Below are 27,331 nucleotides of genomic sequence, written 5' to 3'. Positions count from 1 at the left end.
TCTACCAGTTGGTAGCTCAGGCTGCAGAAAGGTTCCTTGTAAAGAACAGTAAAGTTACTTCACTGATCTTCAAACTCCTCCTTATGAAACTCTACTTTGCCTATTAGAAAAAAAGAGGTAGAGATGTTTAGAGAGCTGGCATGCTTAAGACTGCAGGCTATGGCTCTCCTGTTCCATCAGAGCTGAGCACGTTTCCTTGCCCCCTTGCCCTCTTCATGTGCTGGCAGACGGGTGTAAGCTCTTTGGGGCCCAGAGTTTCATGGTCAGTGCCAAGCACAAGTTGGTCCCTGTCCATAAATGAGACATGAGTGCTATGTTAATATGAAGAGTGACTGGAAATGTTTGGTGAACCAAGTGTGGGATACTTGTCTCTTCCACTGCAACCTCATCACAGCAACACTTGCAAGTCATCCTGAACCAGGTAAGGAGTTGGGCCAATGTTTCCTGATGGCAATGTTTGTATCGCATACATTGGCCTGCAGCTACCAACCCTGTAAATGCAAAAGCCTGAAGAAGGCTGACTTTAAATGCAAAAGCCTGAAGAAGCTGAACTTTTTTGCACTGCTACTAAAACCACCTCCATGATTGCTCAGATCCAGTGAAGCAGCACTCCGCTGTTTTATGCAGAGGAAGTCCCACACTCAAGCGAAAGACGAATAATAGAAGAAACTAGATTTCTATTAATGTGCTGCATGAGTCCTCAAGGTACCTATTTACCAACAGATGAGGGGTATCTCTTTCCTCTGAAAAGCCAAATAGATGTGTGTATGTGCTGGGGGTGATCAAGGATTGCAGTCAGATTTCCTGCCCTCCTGGCTGGCTTTAAGGCATATTTGGTTAGATTCTTACTCTTATTCATACCCAGAAAAAAACATCTCTTTCTCACTTGATTGCTGATAATTTTTTTTTTTAAAAAAGCTTCTTATCTTTAGACATGCAAGGTGTCTCCAGAAGTGTCTGTGAAAAGATTGCTGTCACCTACGACCAGCTGCAGAAATGGTAAATGAAGTTGTATCTTTACTTCATCTATCTGTAGGTGCATTAGAACATAATGGTTGTTATGAAAATGTAGTGCCCTCATCAGGGGGTTTAATAGCAATTTTTACCTAGATAATCCACATCAGGGTTAGTGACATCATGAATTAAGGATTTGGCAGTGATGAATATGGGTTACTCTCATAGAGGACCATTATAAGAGACTGATCCCTAGACCTGCACATCTGCCACATCTTCATTAAAAATGTCCTGCTGACAATGTTGTGCAATTCCTGCACACTCCAAAGAAAGTTTCAGCCTTAATATATTCTTATAGGAACTATTTTGGGATATTGAGGCTACGTAAATCCATAAAGGGTTTTTCCTAACCTACAGATATTCACTGTCAGGAAACACATGCCCATGCTCTGTTGAATTTGGATTGAGAAAAGCCCTTTTCGGGACATTCATCTGGGAAGTGTGCCAGGTAAGTAGAAGTTTACTGCCTTATTCTGACTCAGTCAATCCTTGAGGCAAGGTTGTATTTTAGGAATATGACATTGGTATCACGATGTGAATTTTGGAAGAAAGGATTGTCAGTGTGACAGTCTGCGTTTACCTCCTTTGTCCCAGAATAGTTGTCCATATGAAAACAGTTTAAAAATATTTACTCTCTCTGTCACCAATTTTTCATCTGCTGTTCTGCAGGCCTCAAACACCTCCTGCAAAGAGGTAACACAACCACCATGTTCACACAGTGGTGAGATGCATGGGATCCTCTGCTTCAAAACTAGGCATTCAGGAGGACACAAAGTGGGGTGGATGTTGGCAAAGGCATACAGTGCTTTTGGAAAGCTCCACAAAAGAGTATGGCGTAATAAACACTTGAAGAAAAGCACCAAGATCAGTGTTTACAAAGCCATAGTGTTGTCCACTCTTCTATATGGTTCCAAATCATGGGTCATCTACCGCCACCACCTACGACTCCTAGAGCGCTTCCATCAACACTGCCTCCGTTCAATCTTAAACATCCACTGGTCAGGTTATGTGACCAATACATCTGTTCTAGAGCAAGCAGCTGTCACAAGTATTGAGGCCATGTTACTGAGAACCCAGCTGCGATGGGCAGGGCACGTCTCAAGGATGAAGGACCACCGCCTCCCTAAGATCCTGCTCTATGGTGAACTTGCCACTGGCAGCCGCTTGAGAGGAGCCCCGAAGAAAAGATACAAGGACTCCCTGAAACAACATCTCAGCCTTGGCCATATTGATCACCATAGCTGGTCTACTCTGGCCTCCAATCGGGAGGCCTGGAGACACACCATCTATAACGCAGCTGTCTCCTTCGAGAACACACGCAGGATCACTCTCGAGGAAAAAAGGCAACGCAGAAAGAACCGTGTATTGCAAAATACTCCATCTAAGGAGTCTTTCTGTTGTGCCTTTTGCAATCGGATATGTCTGTCACGTATTGGCCTCATAAGCCACCAGCGTGCCTGTAGCAAATGTGGATAGAGCCTTCCCAAATCTTCGTTCGCGAAGCCTAGCCATGATGATTCCCTGTGCAACAGCTTGGAAGTTACCATTCCCTACCTCAAAGTGAGACATTATCTTATTTTTTATATCTTTGAGCATGTACCAAGTGCAAGTTTTAGGTAGAATATGCTGAAACTGAGAAAAGTAGGCACATTTAAATTTTATTCTGACTAGTTCAGCCAATCCCTGCAAAACAGGAGGACTGCCAACAGTTTTTCATCCAGCTAACTCACATTGAACATATCATCACTAGTTATTTAAAATTGAATCTGTTTTTAATAGAAAAACTGCTACTGGAATATGAAACATGAAGTAACACATAATTTTTCTGCAAAAGACTAAGCTTTTAAAGACAGTATTGTAGTCTGTAAACAGACTGAAAAAGGTAAAAGGTTATGACTGACATTAAGAGTAATCTACATGTTCACCAAAGCCTAGATGATCTCAAAGCTGTAATTATTCACTGACTGTAGATAGCCTTATTTTGATATTTCCCGTACGTTTATTATTCATCACAGCAGATTATCACAGCATTACTGCAACAAATTTTTTCTTTCAGTAAAATCTTATTTTCAGGTAATCTGGACTTTTTTTTTCCTCCCTTCACAAAATCTCCTTTCATCAGCCTCCAAGCCTGACTAATAGTCAGCTACTTCGGTTTTCACATGATTATCCCTTCTCACATTTTATACAAATGATATCTAAAACTCTGTAGTGCAAAGCATACTTTTAAAGTTTGTAACCACCAAATGTGTGTGCATGAAAGCAAGAATGCTTGCCTCTCTTTCATACTACAGGGCAAACAGCCAGACATTAAAGGCTTTATAATTAGGGACTTTAGCAGATTGTAACAGAAGATGTATTTGCTTATTTTTGCTGTAAAGTCAATTATGAATATGCAAAATTCAAAGTGTGAGTGACCAGGCCACACTTAGCAGAAATAATAAGACTGCAGCCAATTAAAACAGAAAAAGGTTGAGTTCTCAGTTTTCTGCCCAGTGTGTTTCTGATGATGACACAACAACAGCTGTGAACTGCCAAAGTCATCCCAGAGAGGTGGCTCAGTCTAGCCCCTGCCAAAATGAAGGATTTGCCCTAAAAGCCTGATGTTCTTGCCACAATTTCCCACGTAGAGGAACTGACAAAATGGTTGCTCAGCATATGTGAATCCTTATACCAGAGAATCATTTCTTTATAGAAATATCAGTCCCTTGAAGATGCAGTTTAAATAGGCAGGACGACAAGTAACTTTACAGCATTAAAATCCTAAAGTTTCTGCTTTTAATCTTTCTAACAGGACTATCTGGGTATCTTTTTGTTAATTGAACACTTGAAAACTGTAACTGAAACAGTATAAACATTATTTTTCTTCTTCTCATAATATAATCATTACGTGAGAAACACTAAACTAGACATTTGACTTTATTGATCTTTTCATGGACTAACGGAACAGGGAGTCATTTTCTGCCTAGGCTAATTAATTGACAGACTAATTCATTGATCAGGTTCTCCATAGCATAGTTGGTATTGACAAACACTGAATCTTTTTCCATCAGTTGTATTAGTTTGCACCAATTACTTTGTCTGTTTCACTTAAGCAATTACGACAGCTCAAAAGCGACAATCAGATTCTCAGCTGGTGTAAATCAGGCTCTCTCTACTGAAGTCAGAGAGCTGTGCTGTTTTACTCAGTTCAGTTATTCGGTCCTTAAGATTTAATAGTGAGCTTTAAAATATCCAAAACAATAACATGGATATCTGAGGCAAAAATCATCACAGTAGTTGAAACATGTTCATCATAGCACTGAATAGCAGCCATGTTAAAGGCTTATGTATAGATGCATAACTTTGCTCGTAATTTATACACAGCCTTAGAACACTATCAGGTGCAAAATAAAGTACCTATAGACACAGATAACCATTCTAAGTCACATAAAACTTAGGTGTTCAATAGACTCACGTTTTCCACGCATAGGTTATCTGGAAATCAGGCCCTATAAGAATATCCTGCTTGCAAACGGCCACTGCCTTCCAGATACATGGAACACAACCATTTCACCATATGTGAAATCTGTGTTTAGACACCTGTGATTTTTTTAAAATACTCAACTTGCTGAAGGATTTTAGGAGAGTACAGTGGCTTGTGCAGAGCCTTCTTACTTCTGGATCACTATTGAAAGAATGTCCGGACATGGACACTGCTGCTTCACCTGTTGAGCAGAGCCAACAAAGACACAGGGTCACCAACATACTGACAGTGAAAGGAAAAGAACCACATGGGAAATTAATAATGTCTGTGAATTTTCAAAATAAAGACTAAGCAAAAATAAATAAATTGAATTGATTGTTCCCTGCATAGATTTTCCCTAACAAATTATTTTTCAGGTAACCAAGGCAGTCATCAACGTACACGGATGTTACACAACATGGAGAAACTGAACTGATTTTTCAGATAATGATGAAGAAAATTTCCTTTCAGAAACAGACCATCTCTATCAAATTGGTCAGTGTTGAAAAATGTGAGTCAATTTACACTTTCCATTCATCTCTGTTCTGCTGCTCCTAGAGCATTATGGAAAAAATGAGCCCGTGCAGGAAGTTGTCTTTGTGCTCTGAATCTACCTCCCAGCTCTGAATAACTGAGAATTCATTGAATATAGGCATTAGAGGTTAGTTCCTTTTTTAAAGTCTCCAATCAGTTTTTCTGATCTTTGCATGCAAAGATAAAAAATTATATACTCTCCAGAGACACCAGCAATAGCAAGAAGAAGTCATCATGACTAAGAAAATTTTGCTGAGGCAGTTTCCACATACTGATCTAAACCCAATTACTTCCTGTGCTCAACATGCTCATGGAAGCTTCCTCTTTGATGCATGGTATAGGGTAAAATAAAGTGCACAGTCTTCATTAAATGAGTGTTACTCCCCGGCATGATTAAAAAGAAACTCTGACGTGTGCCCTGCCAATGATATTTGCCCCAAACCCATGTAAATGCCAACGTAGAGGTCATATTTATAATGTTTTTGCTTAACAAAGGGTAACCAGAGTGCCACATCACTCTGCATATGAACTCCATGGGGAAAGGAGGCACATGCAGGCAAAAGTGGATATGGAGAACAGAGTCACAGAAGAGTATGATCTTTCTAAAAGAGTGTTTTGCACCCTTCACACATACAGAGTGAGCGATTTGCAACACGGAATTCAATGACTTGTAACTAAAATCAATAAAAAATCAACATTACAAAACCAAAACAAATTAAAGCATAAATTTAATCTCTGTTTCTCATTCTGGCATTTTTAATGGAAGATTTGCTCTAAAACTATACTATAAGTAGGCTGATAAATACTGGGTATGTCTTAAGAAATCTTTCTTAATGTAGTACAATTATCATTCCTTATATGGGAAAAGAGTTGATCTACCATCTTCTTGGCTGATTTGCAGCATAGAGTAACCTGTCCTGACTCTGATCACAGGCCAGTTTTACACAGACACTTTTACTTTATCATAGTGGCATTTATTCTTTATTAGTGTCCTAACAATTGAACAGTAAACAGCATGATTTCATGCAAGATCAGGTCCCGTGGACACAATGAGGCTCAGAACTCCGCAACTTTCCATTTTAAAGGTTTTGTTTTTCGTAAGAGATGTAGAATACGCAAAAGCAGAATAAATCTATTCTATTCTCATATTTTTCTATTTTTGATATGCTATTGTTTGTAGTAGTTATATATGCTGCAGGACAAAAAAATTATTTTATATGTTATTAAACTATATTTTTCTTATCTAAATTCATATTATCATGCCTCTGAATTCAATATTGTCAAACCTCTAAAATGCAGAACATCCAGGGAAAAGCCATCCTAATAGGGCTGTTTTTTCCTTCTGAACATCAGCTCACAATTTCATCTGACCCAGTTGTACACTGGACAACTCTCGTTTACATGTGAGATCAAAGGTCTTCCATTTATTACCCAGTTTATTACCCCAGAATTGAGGACCTAAAACATATGAGGCTGATACAGCCTTTAGTTACCAACAACTGGGTTATCCCATTGACTCAGCTGGCCAGGATAGATAGACTGACCTTGACATTGTCAACACCAAAACAACTGACTTCCAATTCAACTCCCTGCATTCTTCCAGACCAATGTTCCATTGCTGTTTGTCCTGGATGCAGTAAAGTCTTGTAGAGCTGTCAGCATTTTCAAACTGGTCCATCTCACCTAGAGAATTACTGAAAATAATACCTTGACAGACAGACAGACAGACAGACAGACAGACAGATAGACAAGGTCTGGTTAATGTCAGATGCAGCATTTAGTAAATGAGGCATCGTTACCAATAAGCGTATCTGTGCATTCTGAGTCCTTCAACTGTGGTCTTTTACAAACTATTTGGAAAACTAAAACAAAAAATAAAACAAACTAACAAACAAACAAAACAACCAGATATTTTTTTTCACATTGAAATCATTCCACAACTGACAACTGATGGGCTCCTGAGCAACCTGATCCAGTAGGTGGCATCCCTGCTTGTGTTGGGGGGGATTTGGAACTAGATGATCTTTAATGTCCCTTCCAACACAAGCCATTCTATATCTTAGTACTTGCAAATTGCAGATTTCTATTGAGCAGACTCTTTTATGTTTTTCATGCTATGATCTCTTACCTCCTTTGAAACATTTGCTCTTGCCCCAGGTCAGAGTCAACACATGGCTGATGTAGGATGATTGCTTCTGTATTTCTAGGCTTTGGCCAGAAGGTCGCATCCTGGCATGGACAGAAACGGCAACTACCTGTGGCACCACACTGGCAAACCCAGGGTCACACATTAAAACTGACCCTTGCCAGTACCTGGATTACCCTACAGCAGACACTTGGATATACAGGATTGTGCTGCTGCTGACACTAGAGAAAAATGCTGTATTGTATTGGAGATACTTCTGGAGGGAAGAGCCCAACTCTGCTCCTTTGGCTTCCTCCACCTCCTCTGGAATGCAGGGCTGGGCTTCCACCTTTCCCCAAGCCCTCATTCTTGGGGTGACAATATTCAAGTTTGCTAGCCTTGATGAGGAGCCTTGAGCCAGCTTTGGCTGTCACAGTGTCTGCAACTCGTCATTTAGCCCATGGCTGTGAAGTGCAAGAGTCTAAGATTTAAAGAATGCCCTACAGAGGCACTGGGTGACTTTGGTTATATCTAGTTATTCTGCTATACCTTTTTTCAGGATCTCCACAGAACTACCTCATTTGCATTCACAGCAGCAGGTTTTCCTTTTACCCCAAGGAAATCTAAGGGTCCAGCTTTGTGCTCCTCACTTACAATCATCATAATTAGAAAACTTTTTTTCTTTTTCCTTTTCTTTTCTCTGAAAAATTTCAAAACACTAAGTTTTCTTACAAACCAATAAACTAGCTATAGAATCTGAGATGAAATTCCAACCTTGTTTCACCACCAGTTGTTTCAGCAGAAATCACAGGCCACCAAAACCACCAAATGTTTAAATCAATTATATCTCAACATATAACAGTCCTCATGCTTCAAAACTATGCTCAGAAGCTGCCAGAAAAGCAACATGATTTGAATGTTTTATTTATTATTACAGTTTTCACCGTGAAAGTTCATTCTGTCTTCACAGTGACAGTAAGAAACAATTACTGAAAAGGGTACATAGTTCTCTAATTTAGTTTTCAATAGCTGATGAATGAAATGGGAAGCGTTGACCACACTAGGTCACAGAAAAGTCATTTTGGTAGACTTCTGCTCCCCTCTGACAACTAATACACTGAATAAGGATGGTCCTACACAATGTCTGTTCATGCAAAAGCTTGGTTTCTTATTATTGTTGAACACAGCAGAAATCTGCCTCCTCAGTCTGAGCAACTGTTTCTCAATCAATAATTAAGTAACTTTAAGGTCTAGATCTATACAAAGATATTGATATTTTCACTGAAAATGAATCAATATGAACAGGGTAAAGCATCTGAGTAAGCCTTTTTAATGGCAGTGTTTTGGCTGTGAGAAGTAAATTAATTGATTAAATGAATGACAAATATTGGACAACCAAAGTAAATATTTTCACACTTTCACAAACCTTTAAAGTGACTTATTTCAATTCTTTTCTTTGTTTCCCATCCTTTTTCCAACTTTGTCTTTTTTATAGAATTTACAGGCCTTCCTGTGACTATGCAATGAGAGTTACATCTTTTTTATTTTACATTAATAAGTAGAGTTCAGGTGAATTGTAGCAAAGGAAAAGAGCAAGCTGAGACTTGTGGAAGGAAGGACACTTTCTAGATGATAAACTGTAAGGGATCCTACTGGAAAGGCCACAGTAAGAGAAAGGAGATCTACTGGAAGACTGTAATGGAAAAATCTACTGGGAGATGGGAAACAATAAGGAAGAGGAAAATACATTCTCACCTTTGGTTTAGTGGACTAGAAATAGTTCTGGAATGGTCTTTTCTACCGTCTTCTTAAGAGACATATTTGTAGGAAGACCCGGACACACAAGCACAAAATTTTCTAGCAGTTCCCACAGAGATGCCTATACTTACAAAACGCTCAGCTTGCTCCCAACAGGCTTTCTGGGCTCACAGCACCATGGCAGGACCAGCGTGGACTCGTGTGAAGGCTGTGTTCACATGGGAAACCAGAAATGCCCTGTCTTCTGTGGGTGAATTTGTAGCAGTTTGCTGCAGGTTTGACCTTAAGGCTCAGGCCAGAGCAGTGCTGATTCTCTCTGAAGCTCTGATATCTTACAGCTCTCTCTAGAAACAACAGCAGAAGCTGCTGGCCAGCAAGCCCACTCCAATGATTCACATGACACAGTACAGTCCCAGCAAACACTGGGGCTCCAGGGTTGGCTCTGCTTCTAGAGGTTTTGACAGTGAGCATTATGCAGCTTCTTGAAGTAGGACTGTATGTCTGGAGGGCCACTGGTTTGACAAATTCCCCAGCAGTGGGAAACCACTGCAGCCTGCAGACTGTCAGTGGAGGTCACTGAGGCTGGGCGAGTCTTTCATGCCACTGAGGACAGAGAAGAAGAAGGGGGCAACCGTGAAGAAGCCAAGAGAGAGAAAAGTGACTCCTTTCTTCCATTCACACTTTCTCATGTTTTAAGCTAACACATTCAGTTCAAGGCAATGCTATTTTAATTGCTGGGAGCAGGTACAGTATAGCCTCATCCAGAGCCTTCCCCAGCATGAGAAGGGAACAGACACCAAAGTTAGGGCACTGCTCTTCAGGTATTTACACATGTTTACTGTGCAAAGGGAGGGGAGAAATGTAAATGGATAAGTGGGACAGCAGAAATGTCATCCTTATTTGTCTGGACATCCTTCTACTGGAAGAGACAGTGAGCTTCCCTAAATTCCCTAGCCTTTCTTTTCCATCCTTCTTCTCTTTTACCCTTTTCTCTGTTTTATTTGAGTTCATACTTTTTTACCATTAAACAACAATTTCTTTTATTGTAAAGAAACCTTGCACTAGCCCTTTGTGTGTATGCAGTTACCAAGTGGCAGCTTGATTCTTGGACCATTACTTTTGTTGCTGGTCATAGAATAATTCTTCGCAGCCCCATAGCTCCTGCAAGCTATTGTTGGGACTTCAATTTTCTGAAAATATTTTTTGAGTTGGGTAGGTTTTTTATTATTGTTAAATGGACAAACATTCTCATCTGTAAAGGTTGAAACTCCACTTTTTCCATCTCTGCCCCTTTTGGAATTGTATGTCCCCTGTGGTGTGCAGCTCAGAAGTCTTCACTTATGTACTGGTAAGAAACAAATCTCAAGAAATGTAAAGAATGAATGTGTGACAGAATGGAAAATACTGAACTACAATAATTATCTCAATATTGCACAAAGAATTTGCATGATACAGCAGACCCCACTCATAAATAAATATTAATCTGCTTTGCATTTAAAATTGAAAATTAATGTTAGAGACGGTATACAATCCACTTCTCAGTGTAAAAATGTTTTCCCCTTTCTTTTTTTAGTCAACATTCACCACTTTGAAATCACATGTCCCATTTTAAGCACTTAAGATGTGACTGGTTTGGTTACTTTTAAAAAAATCTTATTTAATATTTATGCAACAAAATCTGATGATTCTTGATGTGTTTCAGTTTTAATCATAATCTAGTATCATGATTCCAGTAAAAAAGTGTGCCTTTATAGCTGTTCCACATGGCACAGAAAATGTGCCAGAGCAGATAGACATGACTTCCCCATCCCCAGAATGGTAAAAGTCGCATTGCCTGACACTGATAAAACTTCGTTATTCTTAGAGCACAACCTGTGAACTAATGAGCCAACATTTACAGCTCCCCAGACTCACTGGAATATTAATTCACAGACATCCAGATCTTCAAGAACAGCAGGAAAGAAAATAAAAATCAAAGCAGAAAGCAGAGGGAGAAAATCTAGATGTAATGTGAGATATTACTTCTTAATCCAGGGTGGGGAAATTTTGTCTTGCACAAGGTCTGTTCCCACCCTATGCATGTATCTAGATAGGGCAAGTGTGAAACCCTTTCTACTCACTTCCTAAAAGAGCCCCAGCCTTCACTGTAGCGCTGAATTTGGAACAGAGGGATGTTGAGTGCAGCTTAGGTTCCCCTGCATTTTGACTTTCCTAGATCTATTTACATTCCTTCAGTAATATATGACATTAAGGGATTCTCCACCATGCAACTGGCATGCTTGAGAGTGAGACCATGTCCGGTACCCTTGCTCTACCACTTGGGTGATCCCCATCTCTTTGCAGCTGCTGCTGAAGGCCAATGCACTTTTGTAAATCTCCACACTGCCAGTTGTCTGGGGAACACAGAGATTACTCCCTCATGTTCTCCACAGCTAGGCCAAGCAGTTGAAATTGTTGGGGCAGCCAAAAGCACAGAGTTTGCAGTTTACCAAGTCCTTGCAACAGTAGTAGTTACCACCAGTAGAAATTGTATTGGTGACACATCATCTTGTCTTGATATGAGGCAAAAGGTGCAACTCCTCCGACCGCATTATCTCAGCTGGGGAAGTCATATATGTTGCAAGAAGCCTTCCAATGTGCTCTGTGGGTGCCTGTATATCACTCCACTGGGACAGCCCTGGCATCCCTGTAGAACCCTAAGGGCAGCCTGAGCCCAGCCTGAACTCAGAGAGTTTTAACATCCCATCTCCTATCTGAAGCAGGAAACAACTTCACCCTCCTAGGGACCCTGGCACTGCAAATGCAGCTAAAATGCTGGATGGAGGTAGCACAGGAAAACATGTGCTGGACAGTGCTCCTACATAACGTTTGCTTCTAAGCAAGGTGATAATGTGACACAACATGACATAGCGAGTAAAGGGCAGTTAGATCCCTTTACTATCACAAAGCAGCAAGAAAGAAGGAATTTAAATAAAAGTAAAAAACACATTGAAGGGCATGAAAGAAAAAGTATTGCCCTGTATTCTATCTATATGTTCATAGACTTCCCTCCATGGGAGATTTCTGATCATCTCCGTTACAGCCTTCTCAATTGTATGCAGATCTTTCTCACCACCTGTCCCCCATCCTGTGTGTGAAGTGTACCAGCAACGACAAATGACTTATCTGATCATTTTTCCTGTTTTTCTTTGTGGAGAACAGAAAATAGCATGGTATGAGTGAAAAAACAATTTTTATAGTTGTTGTAAAATTCATTAAAACAATGTTTCTTCACTGTCCTTCAAACATGGTTCTCAGAGTTTATAACAGAGCTTTTGTTATTAGTCAAACGAAATACTGTGCAGTAATACTTTAACTCTCTTTTGCCAGATTATCAGTTATTTCAAGCAAGTGTTAAAATCTCCATCACTGGCAAAATGAATTATGTTTTCTTTGTCAAACTTGCATCAACATGCCCATCAAGCTGAGCTGGAAAACACTCTTTAACAGCACAGCATAGGTGCTGCTGTTTGTGATTGCAAATGCACCTGAATCTAAATTTTGCAGCTATAGGGACCTCTTGCTCTGCAAGAGGTTTTTATTTTCAGACAGACTTTCAGATTAGTTTGCCACATTTCAATATATTTTTAGTCCTTTCTTCTAAGTTCTTTTAATTAGTAAGTCTGACTCTCCCGGACATTACTTTAATTTTATTTGATAAACATGAATCATCATATTTTTTTTCTTATCTACTCTCATTTATGTGGCTTTCAAAATACTCAAGCAATTACAGCTACATAATAAAGGCTGGAACACAATAAGTAGAGTTCATTCTGTTTGGGGGAAGTAAGGCGGATTAGTTTATCTCTTCAGCTAACATTCATGAGTCATTCAGTTCTCATTCACAAAAATAAGTTTCCTCCATCATTTGTAAATATGCAATGAGACATTGACACAAAGTCCTGGTACACTAATAATTTCACAAGGTATTTGAGAGACCACTCACATACAGTTTTCCACTTTGTAAGCAATGGAGGTTCATTACTTTATAGGCTGTAGCTGCTGTTTCAGATATGGGAATAGTATTCTAGAAAGACAGTTCTGCCTACAAATGAGAAAGACCAAATTTCAGTAAGATCACTTACATAGATTGGTGTTAATACTTGCTATAAGAATGTACTTACTTCAGTAGTCTGTAATGGGGGAAAGAAATGTGGCATTAAGATGTCTCATATATAGAGACATTAAATCTGCTCAGTTCATTTATGTTTAACCTAAAGAAATGGACAAGCTAATATATCACATAAATTTTACTGATGAATGTCAGGACTCTGATACAATGCAAACTCATAGAAAGCACTGTAAACAACATCAATCTTTCTAAAGGCAAGGCTGAGACAAAAATACTATTACCATATCCAAGGATGGAGACAGTTTGTGTGCCATCCCAAAGCAATTTTACTGGGGAATCAAAACTTCCTTAAACCTTTTTTTTTTCAGGGTCTCTAAAGGAAATAAAACATCATTTATACACCCAAACAGTATTTGGCAAGAGAGAGTGTGCTGGCAATCTAGAGAAAAAGAAGACAGTTTGGGATGGCAGCTGGCCTGAGAAGCAGCTGCACATGACCAGTGCCTCTCAGAGCTTGAACACCTCGGCCATGCCCAGGGCAAAGTCCCCACCCACCGCCAGTGGCAAACTTCAGATTCTCCATTCTCTTTGTGCCACGGCTATTATTTATCTGAATAAATAAAACACCAGTTCAGAACACCTAGTAATGCCTCATTTCTTAGTTATTGAAGAAGTAACAAGCAAATCTGATCAGGCACAGACACTGCTCCTGCAATCACAGGAGACTCTGAATACTTCAGAACCATAGAAATTGACATTGAAACAAACGACAACACAAATAACCACGAGGTCTGAAAAGGAGGACCAAATCATGGGGAATGGTGCAGTGAAATCAGCGCTCTAGAGGCACTCCATGCTACAGAGGTACTAACTCTCTCACTTCAGTCACCATGTTGCTGAGAACATCCTGAACATGGATAAATCCAAAGGACTCAGAAATTCATCCTGAAAGATGGTACAAAACTACTAGAGCAGATCACCTACTCATCTGCATCATAAAAGCACAGAGCTTTCAGAGAACCAAGAAGCTTAGGTTCTGCCCTGAAATCACAGAATCATATAATGGCTTGGGTTGGAAGGGACCTGAAAGATCATCTAGTTCCAATCCTCATGCCATGGGCAGGGACACCTTTCACGAGACCTGGTTGCTCAGTGCCCCTTCAAACCTGGCTTGGAACACTTCCAGGGAGGAGGCATCTACAACTTCTCTGGGAAACTCGTTCCACTGCCTCGCCACCCTCACAATAAAGAATTTCTCCCTAATATCTAATCTAGACCTACTCTCTTTCAATTTGAAGCCATTCCTCCTTGTCCTGTCACTACATGCTCTCGTAAAAAGTCCCTCTCCATCTTTCTTGTATTCTCCCTTCAGGTACTGGAAGGCTGCAATTAAGTCACCCCGAAGCCTTCTCTTTTCCAGGCTGAACAATCCCAATTCTCTCAGCCCTTCCTTGTAGGAGAGGTACTCCATCCCTCTAACCAATTTAGTGGCCCCTCCTCTGGAGTTGCTCTGACTGGTTGATGTCCTTCCTGTGATGGGGGCCCCAGACTTGGATGTAGTACTCCAGGCGGGCTCTCGCCAGAGCAGAGCAGAGCAGAGAGACAGAATCTTCTCCCTTGACCTGCTGCCCACGCTGCTTTTGACAAAACCTCTACTAAACCTCTGTGCCTGCAAACAGGAAATTCTGCTTTTCAAATTCATAAAATCCAGCTCTTTAGTTTGTGGCACAGATTTTAAACTAACATGCTGTTTGATTTCTCTTAACACGACTGGACCCATGAAGTGTGCATGCATGTCGGTGTGTCCCCTCTTGTACCCATTTCTACTGCATGTCACATTTCTGTCAATAGATTCTCCAATATTTGAATCCACTGATAGAACAGATGCAGTAATTGCAAACAGCTGTAAAGTATTACTCATCTTGCTAATCAAAATGACTTTCTGCTAAATAAACCATGAAAAAAGCTTTTCCACCATCAGTGAAGTGGAGTGGAAATGATACGGACTGTAAAGAGTCCACCATGAAAGTAAAATCAACAGATCAAGTGTTCCTACAGCAGTGATTCTACCTGCTAATGCACATTTCCAAAATTGTTATAGAAATTTCACTATGTTTAGGAAAATGAATTTGTGTAACAACACAAATGTTCCTCCAGGTATTTTACATGATACCTCCAGATACACAGAGCCTTGAAGAACTGCTTTATGCTTTCTCAAGATTCATAATCTGAGGGGAGATAATTGCCCCATATGGTTTTGCTAGATGTTCATTACATCCTATACTATCTTATTTAAAAAAACCAAACAACTCAGAGTACTATATATCCACATCAAATATGACAAAAGGACTGTTTCTGAGCTTATGGGAAGCACAGAAGAGGCTGGCAAATCTCCTCCAAACAAGTTTGAGGAAAAAAAAATCACTCCTAAGTCAAACTCATGTCTGAGAACTCTAGTCTTTCATTAGTCTGTCCCCTAATGAAAAAGCTCCTTTTCTAGCTCATTGTGCTTCAGTTATCCTATTTTCTAAGTCATATTCTTTAATTCTTAAAAATGCTATTAGAAAAGATATCATCTCTGGTTATATACTCTTCCTCTATTCCCTTATGCCACTTAAGCACTTATTGCTGTGGGCCACTCCAGTATAAAACACTCCAGAGGAAACAACGTAGCCCTGAGTTATTTCTCTCACTTCTTTGGGTCACACTGAATTAGGAAGTAAGCAATCTTCCTCCACAGCTTTCTGGTACCATAAATGATTTGCTGGGAACCTCAGCTCTTCTATTATGAAAAGTAACTAGAATTTAAAAGGCATATAAATTACAGATGTGCTAATTTTGTGCAGCATGATGAACTTCCTACTACCAAGTCTATATATCTGCAGAGAGGGGAAGAAGAGGGAAAAGTAAATGAGACACATATCTGATTATAGCACAGGAGCAGAAAGAGTAAATCTACTTCCTCTCTGAAACATTTTGTATTCTCCAGCACTGGATGCAGTCTCCACCAAAGGACTAGGCAAGTTCTCTAGATCAGTTCCCTTTCTGCCCCAGTTTTTACTCTGTTTTTCTCTCCTCAGGTCTTTTTTCTTTGTCTTGAATCTTTTCTACTCTCACAGTCATCTATCCCCATTTAATGCCATGGCTGCAGCAGTGTGAACTGCTGTCACACCCAAGAAACCCCAGGAGAAACACTGCACAACTTCAAACCACAGCATCTCTGCCACAAACAAAAGAAACCATAACAGGAGAGCTCAAGGTCACTGTCTAGGCTAACATAGTCTACAGAGTGACATAATCCTCTCTATTAAAAGGGTCATTGTAAGACTATGATAGAACAAACTGATTTCTCCCATGATAATCCACTTCTTGAGGATCAGAGAAAGCATCAGCAGAGCTGCGTACAAAGTCTTCACCAAATTACTCTGTGACACACTCATTTCTCCCTTCTGCTCTGCCCACTTACCAGATAGTTCTTTGATTTTTGAACAAGAAATGAAAATAGAGAATCAGACACTGCTTTATCAAAAGCTGCATCCTTCTCATAGAGCACATAGTGTACGGAGGACATTTCAGGTATGTCAGCAGCAGTGAATGAGGCTCAGACACCTCCACATCTTCAACTCTCCTCAAACTCTTGGTAGCAGCATGAAGAATTTTCCCTTACGCATGGACATTTCCATGCTACTTGCAGTTGCACCATTTGTGGTTTTCACAGCTAGTGAGTGCATCTTCTCACAATTCCTGGTAGTTGCAGTAGGCCTATTTTACAAATAAACAGAAGCTACAAAGACCTTTCTGGGTGAGTGAATTGCATTGCTGTCACCATAAAATCCCTCTCAAAGAACTGAAACTGCACCTTAAATATATTAACTGCTTGCCCTTGATATCCCAGATGAACCCTTCCCATTCCAAGCCTACATTTATCCATGCTTTCTTTAGTCAAAGGCAACAAGACTTAGAATCATACAACTTATTTTTCCAGGCAGCAACACAGCAGAGCCAGGCCTGAATCTCAGCCTCTCAAGAAGCAGCAGGTTTCAGAGCTTTTTATCATCTGCCCTCATGCAGGTTTTCAAGAAAGCCACACACAACTCTCAAATGTCAGTACACAGTTTCTAAGTCAATGTGCAGCAGTGTGGGGTAATTTCTTTTTACCAGTTTCTCTCCATCTACAACTCTCAAAAAAGGCACTGTGGCCCTTTCCTCTGCCCATTAAATTATACCTTTCACTCTGCAGCCTCTAAGCAGCCTACTGTTGTTCTGAAAAAAAATTTGCAAACTCCATTTCTCACACCTTACAACTCCTTTCATGGTAATATCCCCACCACAGGGCCTCATTCAGGTGGTGTTCCAAATCCAGAAATTTCCTCCCTCAGAGTTTGGGCTTCTCCTACTAGAAGTTTTCAGAATGTAACATCCACCTCAAAGTGTGAGAATTGAAGGAATAAACTCAGACCACGGAGTAATGTGAGATATTAATTCTAAGAGAGGCTAAAAAGCAGGACTGGAGCTTGTTCCTGAAATAGAAATAGGGAGCAGAAAAATGAAAGGAACTTCTGGGGAAGTATTTCCTTTGGGAAAAAAAAACAAAAGCCATAACACATTTCAAAGTGCTTTTGTCTCCTCTTACTGACACTGAGAGCCCAAAACAGACTGTAAGAAACACAAGGACAGTCAGAATAAGACTGGTGGTCTTCATTTAGGAAGAGCTTCCTTACTGTAGGAACCGCCCCCCCCCAACTTTCCTAAACTGAACAAGAAGCAAACCCTACACACTACCAGCGTAGCACCCCAGAAAAAAAGATTATACGATATGCCCTTGATAGTCCATTAGCAATATTTGTGCTCATTACCAGTGAGATGTGTTTCACTGAAAGAGCCACTTGGGCAGGAGGGGCACTTGAGGTAATTAAGAATGTATTTACATTTTATAGAGCCATTGATGCCTTTATGTCCAAGGAACCCACATTAGAAGTGTGCTCAGGGTATTTTCCTATCAATAAATATTAAAATGGTTAATCTGCACTTGGTCTGCTAGCTGCCTGCCATGGCTGCAAGCTGTTAGCAAGCAGTAAAAAGCAGACAAAAGAATCTGTCAGACAAGAAACCAATCTTCCAATCTATTTCTTTTTTCTGGGTAAGTTTCCATTTACTCACTGTCTTATTTTCATGAACGAAAGATAGAATAAAAAAATTGGCAAGAGTCTCAAATTTATAACTGTAAGAAATAAAATGAGCTCTTGATTTAAGTGCACTTTTAACTAAAAAAAAGTAGTTTAGAGTAATCTTTTATTAATTGAGTTCTCAAACATTTCCCTGTTCTTCTGAAATCATCTTCAAGTGCAAAACAGATCCAATATTATGTGTCCATTAACTTAAGTTCTGCTTTTGTGTCTATTCTTCCTGCTGTCCCAGAGTGTTCCTGCTAGACACAAATCCAGAAACAATAAACGGCAATCTAAACTCATCACAAAATCACCTTAAGAAATGCAGAAAGTAACAGGAATTAATCAGCTGAACAGGCAGTCTTCCATTGCAACCCTTGTTATTTAGACAAGTGTAGCTAATATACATAATGTAGCCATAAATAATTAAGTAAAATAAATTACAGCCCAACAAAGTCCACATTAAACAAGACAGGCCTCTCTGAAAGCCATGCGGGACTTACTATCTGAAGATCAGAGTAAAAAATGAAAGAGCATGGCTCGCATGATCTGTCTGTTGCTCTAATTTTTAAAGATGATACCTAATCATTGTAGAAACTTGTGCCTAAGAGAGCTGGACTATGCTAGAACTGATCTGAGTCATAAAGCAGGATGAAAATGAAAAATGAAAAAGAAATGAGTGTGTACATTTTGCATCATGCTCATGTGGTAACTCTCATTGTCATGACTCACAAACCCAACAAAAAGAAGAAACTCCACCTAGAGCCGTAAATTCTAGTCAGCCTAATTATTTCACGTGTTGCAGCCTGACTTAAGTTATTCAGAGGAGAGAAAGGCAGATCCCTGAAGCACCCTTCCATAGTGCTGGACATGGTGAAAATAATAAATTGGTCATTGTGAAACACTATGTTTCCTGGATAAAGAACAGCATATTTCATACTCTTCTCTCACAGCTGCCTCTTGATGGCAGTAAATGGTTTTGCCATAGCTGTCATATCTCAGCAGAGAAGTCCTGCAAGAAGAGTCTACTTCCACTCACTTTAACAACACCTTTCTTCCAAGGCCGCTGATGTTCCATAACCTCCTGGCTCGCAAGTTGCAACAAACAACTTTATAATTTGTCAGTTTTTAAAGACCACTGCGAGCCTTTTGCTGAAAACCATCATGACACATTGACCTAGACCTACAGGTAAGTCAGTAGTTTGGAAATTTTTCTGCTTTCCCCAGATAATTGCCCTGGGTCCTAGGAGTGGAGATGTGGCATTTCCAGTGCATCGGAGTGACTTCCAGGGGAATTACATCAGGTTTTGGTGTTGCTCCCCCAAGCACTTCAAAATCTTAAAATTAAAAAAAAAAAGTACCTTTTGATGCTCCCATGTCTATTAAAATGAAAGCTCAGCAACATCTCAATTCCTCTATCCAGAATAGGCTTTGTGGCCAATGGAGTAGAGGAATCAATGTCTCTTCCTTTTTTCGTAGTAAGATCAGACTCCCACATCCTACAGGTTTGGATTTTTTCCCTTCAATTAGTCTGTTGTAAAGAGAAGTGCAGCTCTTGCTGAAGTCAATGACTGAAAATCTGAGTCTTGATATCTCAGTGTCTTGAAAAGGACCTGCATGCAGAGAGGAAAGGAATAATGATTAACAAACTGCCTTCTAAACGTAGGAACTCTCACCCAAAAGTGGAGTATTGGTGCCTGCTTGAACTGCTGCCCAGCTCCTGTCCAGTTTATTTCCTATCTGGTTAGAGAGAAGAACACAATTAGTACAATTAACATGGTGCTTTGGAAAGATTTTTCATCCAAGTAAATGATCTTGCACTAATAACAAATGTTTGATGATAATTCAGGACTGCACTAGGCCAAGTAGGTTCATCCCACAGTAAGAGGCAATATGGAGATAACTCACCCCTAGCAAGAGGATGGAAAAACATTTCTGAGCACGCATTCACCATTACCCATTTTGGACAGATGCAGAAACAATTTTCTTGTATCTGCCAGTTCTGCTGATCAGCAATGCTGCATGGATGCAGCAGGAACTTGACTACATCTAGCAAAAATCTTGGCACATCCCAAAGCTCCTGAAGTGCTCCTTGCTCTGTGGCCATGGGTAGTAGGAAAGCACTCCATATTGCACACATTTACTATGTGCATCAAGAGTCCTGCACTCAGGATTGAATGTGGAGTCTCCCCAAAGTTTAACTGAAGGAACCCTTCAGGCCTCTGAACCCACTGCCAGCAGCAAGCATGGTTGGATCAATACCCTGTCCAGTGCTTTACATGTCATGACAGTGGCTACTGAAAATTACTAACAAAAGAACAGTTATTTTGGAGGCTGGAGACTATTTGTCAAGGGGTAGTGATGAACTAGGGCTGAACTGGGTTGGGAGAGAACTAGTGGGTGAAGCAGCCACTTTTAATATGGGTAACTGTTGCTATAGTTTCTGAAGCTTGTCTATAGTTTCTGAAGCTTGTCTTTATTCTATCTAATAAGTCATAGAATGGCATGGGTGAAGATTCTTACAGAATATATTTTTCTAAGTACGATAAAACTGTCAGACTATCTGCCAGAATTTATTTCTGATTTGTTATGAGGTTTAAGAAAACCTACCAAACAAAGATTCAAGACATAGCTCTGTCAAAAGACATTTACATTACCCATAAGCATTTCAATTATACACACCAGGCAGAACTGTAAATTGTAAGATATGCATAGATAAATCAGATAATATGTGGCAAAGAAGGCATACAGCAGCAATATTAGCTTGCATATCAGAATCTTAAAAAGCAGACACAATTAAGAGACAGGACAAAAAATAAATACCTTGTGAACCTTTCAAAAGGCCAATCACATTGTCCTTATTTTAATATTGTTTAACAGTAACACTTAATAAGGGGAACATCATGATTGTGTGAACTAAATTTTCAGTCATAATGAATGCTACAAATTTAACCTCCCAAGTTTAAATAGGGTACAATGCCTTGGGAGAGAGGCAAGAGAAATTATTTGATAAAGGTGATGGTTTTTCACACCTGAAAATAATGTTTTTCTTTCAGGCTCTCTTGATCAACAGTCTGTAGCCACACATTAAAGACAGAATCTCAAGATTTATGGTGTATACTTGTCACTACTTGCATAACTTACTATGGATAGAGGATCACAGAGATTTTGAACATAATTTCCTACACTCCAGGAGATTAAATAGACTACATTTGAAGAAGGCAAGAAGCAACTATGGTCCCTGGATAGCAGAAAGTAAACTTCAACCAGTTTCTGCATCGTTTATTCAAGAAGTATAGTCTTGTCTCCTACATTTAGGCATAAACATCCTGTGCAGGAAGCATGTGTATTTGATTTAAACAATTAATTGCATGGGAGTGGATTTCTGTTACGGCTTTCCTGGCACAAACTAAAATCATTACATAAATCAGCTGGAGAATGACAATTTTACCTATATAAAGATTGATCGAACATTCACAGCTAGAGTTTGTTCTTTTCCCCATACTCATCAATATAGAAGCAGCTGTGATCTGAAAGCTTTTCTGGGGTAAAAGGCAATACTAAAGAGCATGCTGGAAGAAAACAATCACCATATCAGAGCTATTCCCCAGATCACTGTTCAGTTCTATAGTTCCTTCTTCATCTATCATGCTTTCTCTGATTGCTATTCATTTCCTTATTTAATGAATATTGTAATTAATACAACACACTTAAAGATGCACTGCAGATATTTTTTTTTTAAATTATGCTTACCATGATATATCCTGAGAGGGAATATTAGCAGCTCTATTAAGTGATGCTCTCTTGTTACCATGATAAATGTGTATTCAGTGATAGATTTAATGTGAAACCCAGTGAACATAACTCACCAACAAACCTAAATCATGTATCATCTATTTGAAAACTGTCATCTTTTTCTAACAGATAGGAAGTGTTTTCCTGGGGAATCTGTTGCTTGTTATACTCTGCTCATCAGAGGTACTAGTGACATGGCAGCATTTCCTATAACAAAGGAAAAATATAGTCATATCCAAAATTCACCCAAAGAGGGAATATTTTGTTGGCTTCAGTGGTCATTAATGAAGACACTTGGACTGTATAAAGCCAAAGTATTTGTCACTTTTTAATGATTTAACTGTTTTCTTTGCTTATTATATACATGTACTCTTATGTTAAAGCCCTGAATCTTATGCTGGTAAGTATAGGGTCAAGGGCACTAGTCCTACTGTAAGTGGCAGGCAAGCACTTGTTTTGAACAGTCAGTGGTATTTAGAGATTGTCTGGTTTCTGTTCTGAAAAAAAAAAAAAAACAACACAAAACACCAAAAACAAAACCCTGAAGGAATAAACAAGGAGTTTTATCCAGATCAAGAAATCTTCTGTTTGGAGTATCTAGAATAGTTATCTCTGAAATGGTTCTTGCATTTTCTTTTTTTTTTCAGTTGTTTTGGGTTTTTTTAAGTTTAGTATTTTTTAAGCCTGTATTTGAAAATTTGTTTTAAAAATGCTCTCCAACACTGGAATTTTTAGTTTTGAGAATATTGGAACAAATATTTTTGATTATTGCCCTTACCCACGTTGAATACTATTCACATTCTTTCTTTCCCATATAAGATTTTGATTTGGCTGCCATTTTCCAAAGAAATAGCAGGGGGAAAAAATTGTGCCCTGATTTAGTACAGACCTCAGCATGGCATTGGATCTTTTTTCAAGGAGGTTGGCGTTCTTAGAGGAACAGAAACTGGGGCACTGGGGATTCTCCTGCCTATTTCCCCGATAAAGCATAGGTGACATATTTATTTTAAGATCTGGATCCCTCTCATAAGGTCATTTAAGCTCCCTGACAGCTTGGTCACTGGAGGTACAAAAAGAATGAACTGCCTGAAGCTGACTCAGAGTATAGGTTGATAAACATGTGTCTTTCTTTTCTTGCTGAGCACCTGTTCATGGGCACCATACAGCTCCCACAGCCACACTACAATTTGAAATACAAGGAATTCCTGGGATAACAAATTATGGAGTAGTACTGTGTTACCTACACCAACCATACCAGTCCTATACCCTACTCTTTGCCTCCCTTTGCACTGTAAGAAATAACATAGCATATAATACCCACTTGTCAGCAGTGTGGAAGAAGGGCTGAAAATGGATTTCTACGAGTTCAGGATTCAACAACTTCTGTCTGCTGAATTGCTGGAGTAGTGCTGTTCTGTGCATGGAGAGTCTGGGGATCTTTGGAGAGGTGCATGTGAGGGATGGTATTGGGCTGGTTGGTGCCTTTGTTCCCAGACAGCAGATGAGAAGCAGATGTGTTCCTTCCCCAAAATGCGAGCATTAGGAAGAAGCTCCTTGGCTTGCACAAAGGGAGAGATCTGACTCTTGAGAGTCTACTAGTGAATTTAAAAAGAGAGAAAATAATGACAGATTACAGTGTTGTGCTTTTAAACTCAGTCTTCAGTACTCTCTCTCCCAGTGCCTATATGTGTCAGACCCAGAGACAGTCTTGCTCAATAAATGTGTTAATAGTCTCTGTTCAAGACAGTCAATGCCAGATATGCTCCTGATTTAATTGAAGACTTAGATAACCAGGACATTTAATTTCCTTCTATAAATGATAGTTAGTTCTTTTGGTCATTTTTAGTTCTTCAAGTGAAAGAAATAATGAGCCTGTGAGTAGATTTTATGTCTAGTCCTGAGGGTTTGACTCTAGCAGAGCTCCCGCTGTCCTTGATGACTGGAGGGTTGCTGTGCATGTAAGACCCTCAGAATCTGGATCAGTACACTTAAGAATGTGCAAAACTGATACAACATGCCAGTTGATCACAAAAGGTGGATCAGAGCTATTTTCGTCATTAAGGAACAGGAGCTGCCCTATTTTAGTGCTTGTTATAAGAGCTATTTTTACATGTCAGAGTCTGGATAAGAAATATCTGAAAAATATGATTTTCAATCAGTGTGAAATACCTCCTTAAAATTCCTTAAGTTGGTGATGCACACCCTCCAGGCACCTTTGAAAATGTTGGGGAGAAATTTGCCTCTATTGAAGTCAGTGAGAGTTTTACTACTGAGCTCAATTGTGCTGCATCTTGCAGCTGTCTACTGACTTCAGTCACTCTGAGTTCTCTGGTTAGCTGGCTTATTTAAAAGGTGCGGGAGGAAAAAGACTGTCTAAAAACAATTTTTTCACCAACAAGATGATTACTGACTTATTTTCCATTGTAAACCATGCAAAAGTGTCACAACTCAGTAAAAGGAGTGTGTTCATACATTATTTCTAACATTCTTCATATTTACAATATATATACAACAGAACAGGTTTGCAATTTGACCTTTCTCTGATATTCTAGCGATTTTATCTCATTAAGGGGAAAGGATAAACATAATAAAAGATTTTTTGTATAGGAATGTGCCTGTAATATTCTACCTTAACAGCCCAAATCACCACACCTTGTAACAGTAGCACTACTGTGTCTAGGTTACATCTACTGCTGAACAAAGAACTGTACACGTGGTTTACATTTTCTTCTGGCTTCACTGAACATTTCTACAAGATTCATTTTAATACACTGAGAAATGGCAGTTCCGTAAATGTTTATCATTAATGTACCAAATGAATTAACTATAAAACAACTAAACTAAACGATATTTTGTAGACAACAGTCAGTCAAGGCCTGAAATGCTGACAAATAAGAGATCTAGTGACCATAAGTCTTTTTGACTCTGTCACACAAAATAATTGGTAAGTGTTATGCCTTCATGCTTGTAGAAGAAATAATATGAGGGGGAAAAAAACCCAACAGGTACAGGGTCAGTAATAGCAACCTCATAGAAATACTGTAACACTGTTGACATTAATAATTAAATGTACAAGAAATCTCAATAAATATTAAGTTATTTGCTAAAGAAATCTATGCCAGTGTCTTTTTGCATGTGCGTGAAGACAAACTGATTTATATCAGAGAAATGAGGAATCTGTTTTAGTCGACCTTGCTTTTTTCTCCTCCGAGCTGCAGAATTATAAAGCACAAATCTGCTTAAGTTAGGCTTTTTTACATTTATAAAGGGCCACACTTGATTTAGCAATACTATTTTTATGTGTAATGACATGAAATCATTTATTATACATTCTGCTAATCTTCAGACTTACATTTTGACAGGATTAGGAATTTATACAATATGTAGACTTTAGGATGCACATTAAGACTGAGGCACTTCAATACATTTGGTTTTTTGCAAGCCAGGACCGAGTGTTTGAAACAATCATTTTGTGTTTCCTGCTCTCTGAACAACAAACCACAGTAATCCTTCTGATGGTAATCATATTATTTTCTGTTTAAGATTACATTTTGTTTGTACATTTTTAGTGCCACTTAAAATTCAGGAGGTTTTCTTTTTAGATATCTTTTAGGAGAAGTGAATATTTTAAGAAAATGACATAGAAACCGAGTTTTCTAAAAGGTATAAACTTCCCAGTAAGTATTTTATAAATATTTAAATGAAAGATGATCAGAAATGTATAAATAATTGCGTTAACACTTTACAAACTGTTATTCTGTTCTACAGCTCAGTAATAAATTGATTTCCACACTGAGGGGATTAAAGGACCTAGATTTCATGAATGCAGAAACTGCTTGTTTTTTTTTTCTTATACATCAAGTTGCATCACTGTTTTTGATACCCAGACTAGTTAAATATGATATTCTATTGAAGGTATATAATGGTAATTGACAAAATTATTTCCTTAAAATATTAATGCAGAAATTTACAATGCTTCATTTTCAATCTGAGAGAAGCTTGTTATTCATTTGCATGAGAATGGCAATTTAGTGTGGCAATAGAAAGCTCCAACTGCATCCCTGCACTTTATTGCCTTAGGTTTGCAAACTGCTTTAACAGCCATCAGCCAAGAAATGTACATGTCATCTGCAAATCACAAATCACAGATCTTGACTCGAGTGATTGCGCAGGGAGAAGTGCTGAAGGGTTCATAGTGGCCAGAACAAGACTTAAAAGTGATGTGAAATAGGGAGCAAAAAGGGCTGCAATTGCCTTGGAGCCTAAAATAGACTGAGCTTCAATGCCATGGAAAAAATCACCAGCTTCTCCATCATTTCTTTAAAGGTCAGAATTTTTGTAGGTGGATTGGGAGCGCAGTGGATTGCAGATGCGTTTAACAGCAGGGTATTTTCCGCTGCCATGACCAGTTAAGGAAGATTTTCAAAAACACATCTGCTGGTAAACAGTTTGGCCCTACTCTGGGTCATCTGCCTTATCTGTGCTCATTGCTGCATGAATTCTTACCTGGATAAAGTCCCAAACCTCACATCAGTCAAAGTTAGGCTTTCAGTACAGTCCATTACATTTTTTAGAGAGGTAACTCCGTGGCTTTCGGTTGGTTTTATGATGCAGGTCTGCTTCTTCACAAATGTATGAGGCACACTGGCAGTAGAGACAAAGCTTGCTCCTTCCCACTTCCTATTCACGTTTCACTCGTCAGAAGGCACAGCACATCATGAAAGAATAAATGAAAGGAAAACAGATGACTAGAAGAATAACAAGAGCTGAAGGAGAGAATTTATCTGTGCTGCAAAAGGAGGCTGTGTTCCAATACCATTTTGCATCATTTCAGACCACTAATTTTATGCAGAAATTGATTTAAGAGGAATTCAAACACAAATTGCCTGCAAACTGATGTGGAAGGCAGTAAATCCATTTTCCTTTTCAATCTCTCTCACTCTGCAGGTGACTAAATGCCCTTGGTTTAAGATTTCTCTTCCTCCACTCTGTTGTAATAGAATCTGAAGTTCTGTTTGGAACTGGAGAGGTTAAAAAATAATCCTCTTTATTAAATGAATGAACCAAAATGCAATTAAATAGACAAAGATCTTTGCAGGTTGGGTTTTATGCTGGAGAGTGTCTACACTTTACACATATTTGTATGATACTTAAATATCTCTAAGTAATTTAACTTTTCTAAATGTTTATTAGTCCATGGTGAGCGCACTGGATCCTCTTCTGGGATCAAGTTATGAATTTATAAGAAGTGTAAAGTATTTAGATAGTTTCAAACATATTTCAGAGCACTTGTAACATCTGGGGAATGAATTCTACTTGGC

The 27,331-nt window shown here is 39.1% G+C and overlaps 1 long non-coding RNA gene across 1 annotated transcript; it reads right to left on the bottom strand.

The window, feature by feature from the left end:
- On the bottom strand, positions 1-27,331 carry LOC108492719. The gene is made up of 4 exons (XR_001873197.1): positions 26,517-27,331; positions 19,577-19,828; positions 6,598-6,760; positions 1-100 (listed from the first exon to the last, which is right to left on the bottom strand). It is a non-coding gene; the product is annotated as an uncharacterized LOC108492719 (long non-coding RNA).

The sequence above is a fragment of the Lepidothrix coronata genome, unplaced genomic scaffold (genome assembly GCF_001604755.1).
Source record: "Lepidothrix coronata isolate B3197 unplaced genomic scaffold, Lepidothrix_coronata-1.0 Scaffold12, whole genome shotgun sequence".
Classification (NCBI taxonomy): Eukaryota; Metazoa; Chordata; class Aves; order Passeriformes; family Pipridae; genus Lepidothrix; species Lepidothrix coronata.
This window is presented reverse-complemented; position numbering and strand designations above follow the sequence as displayed.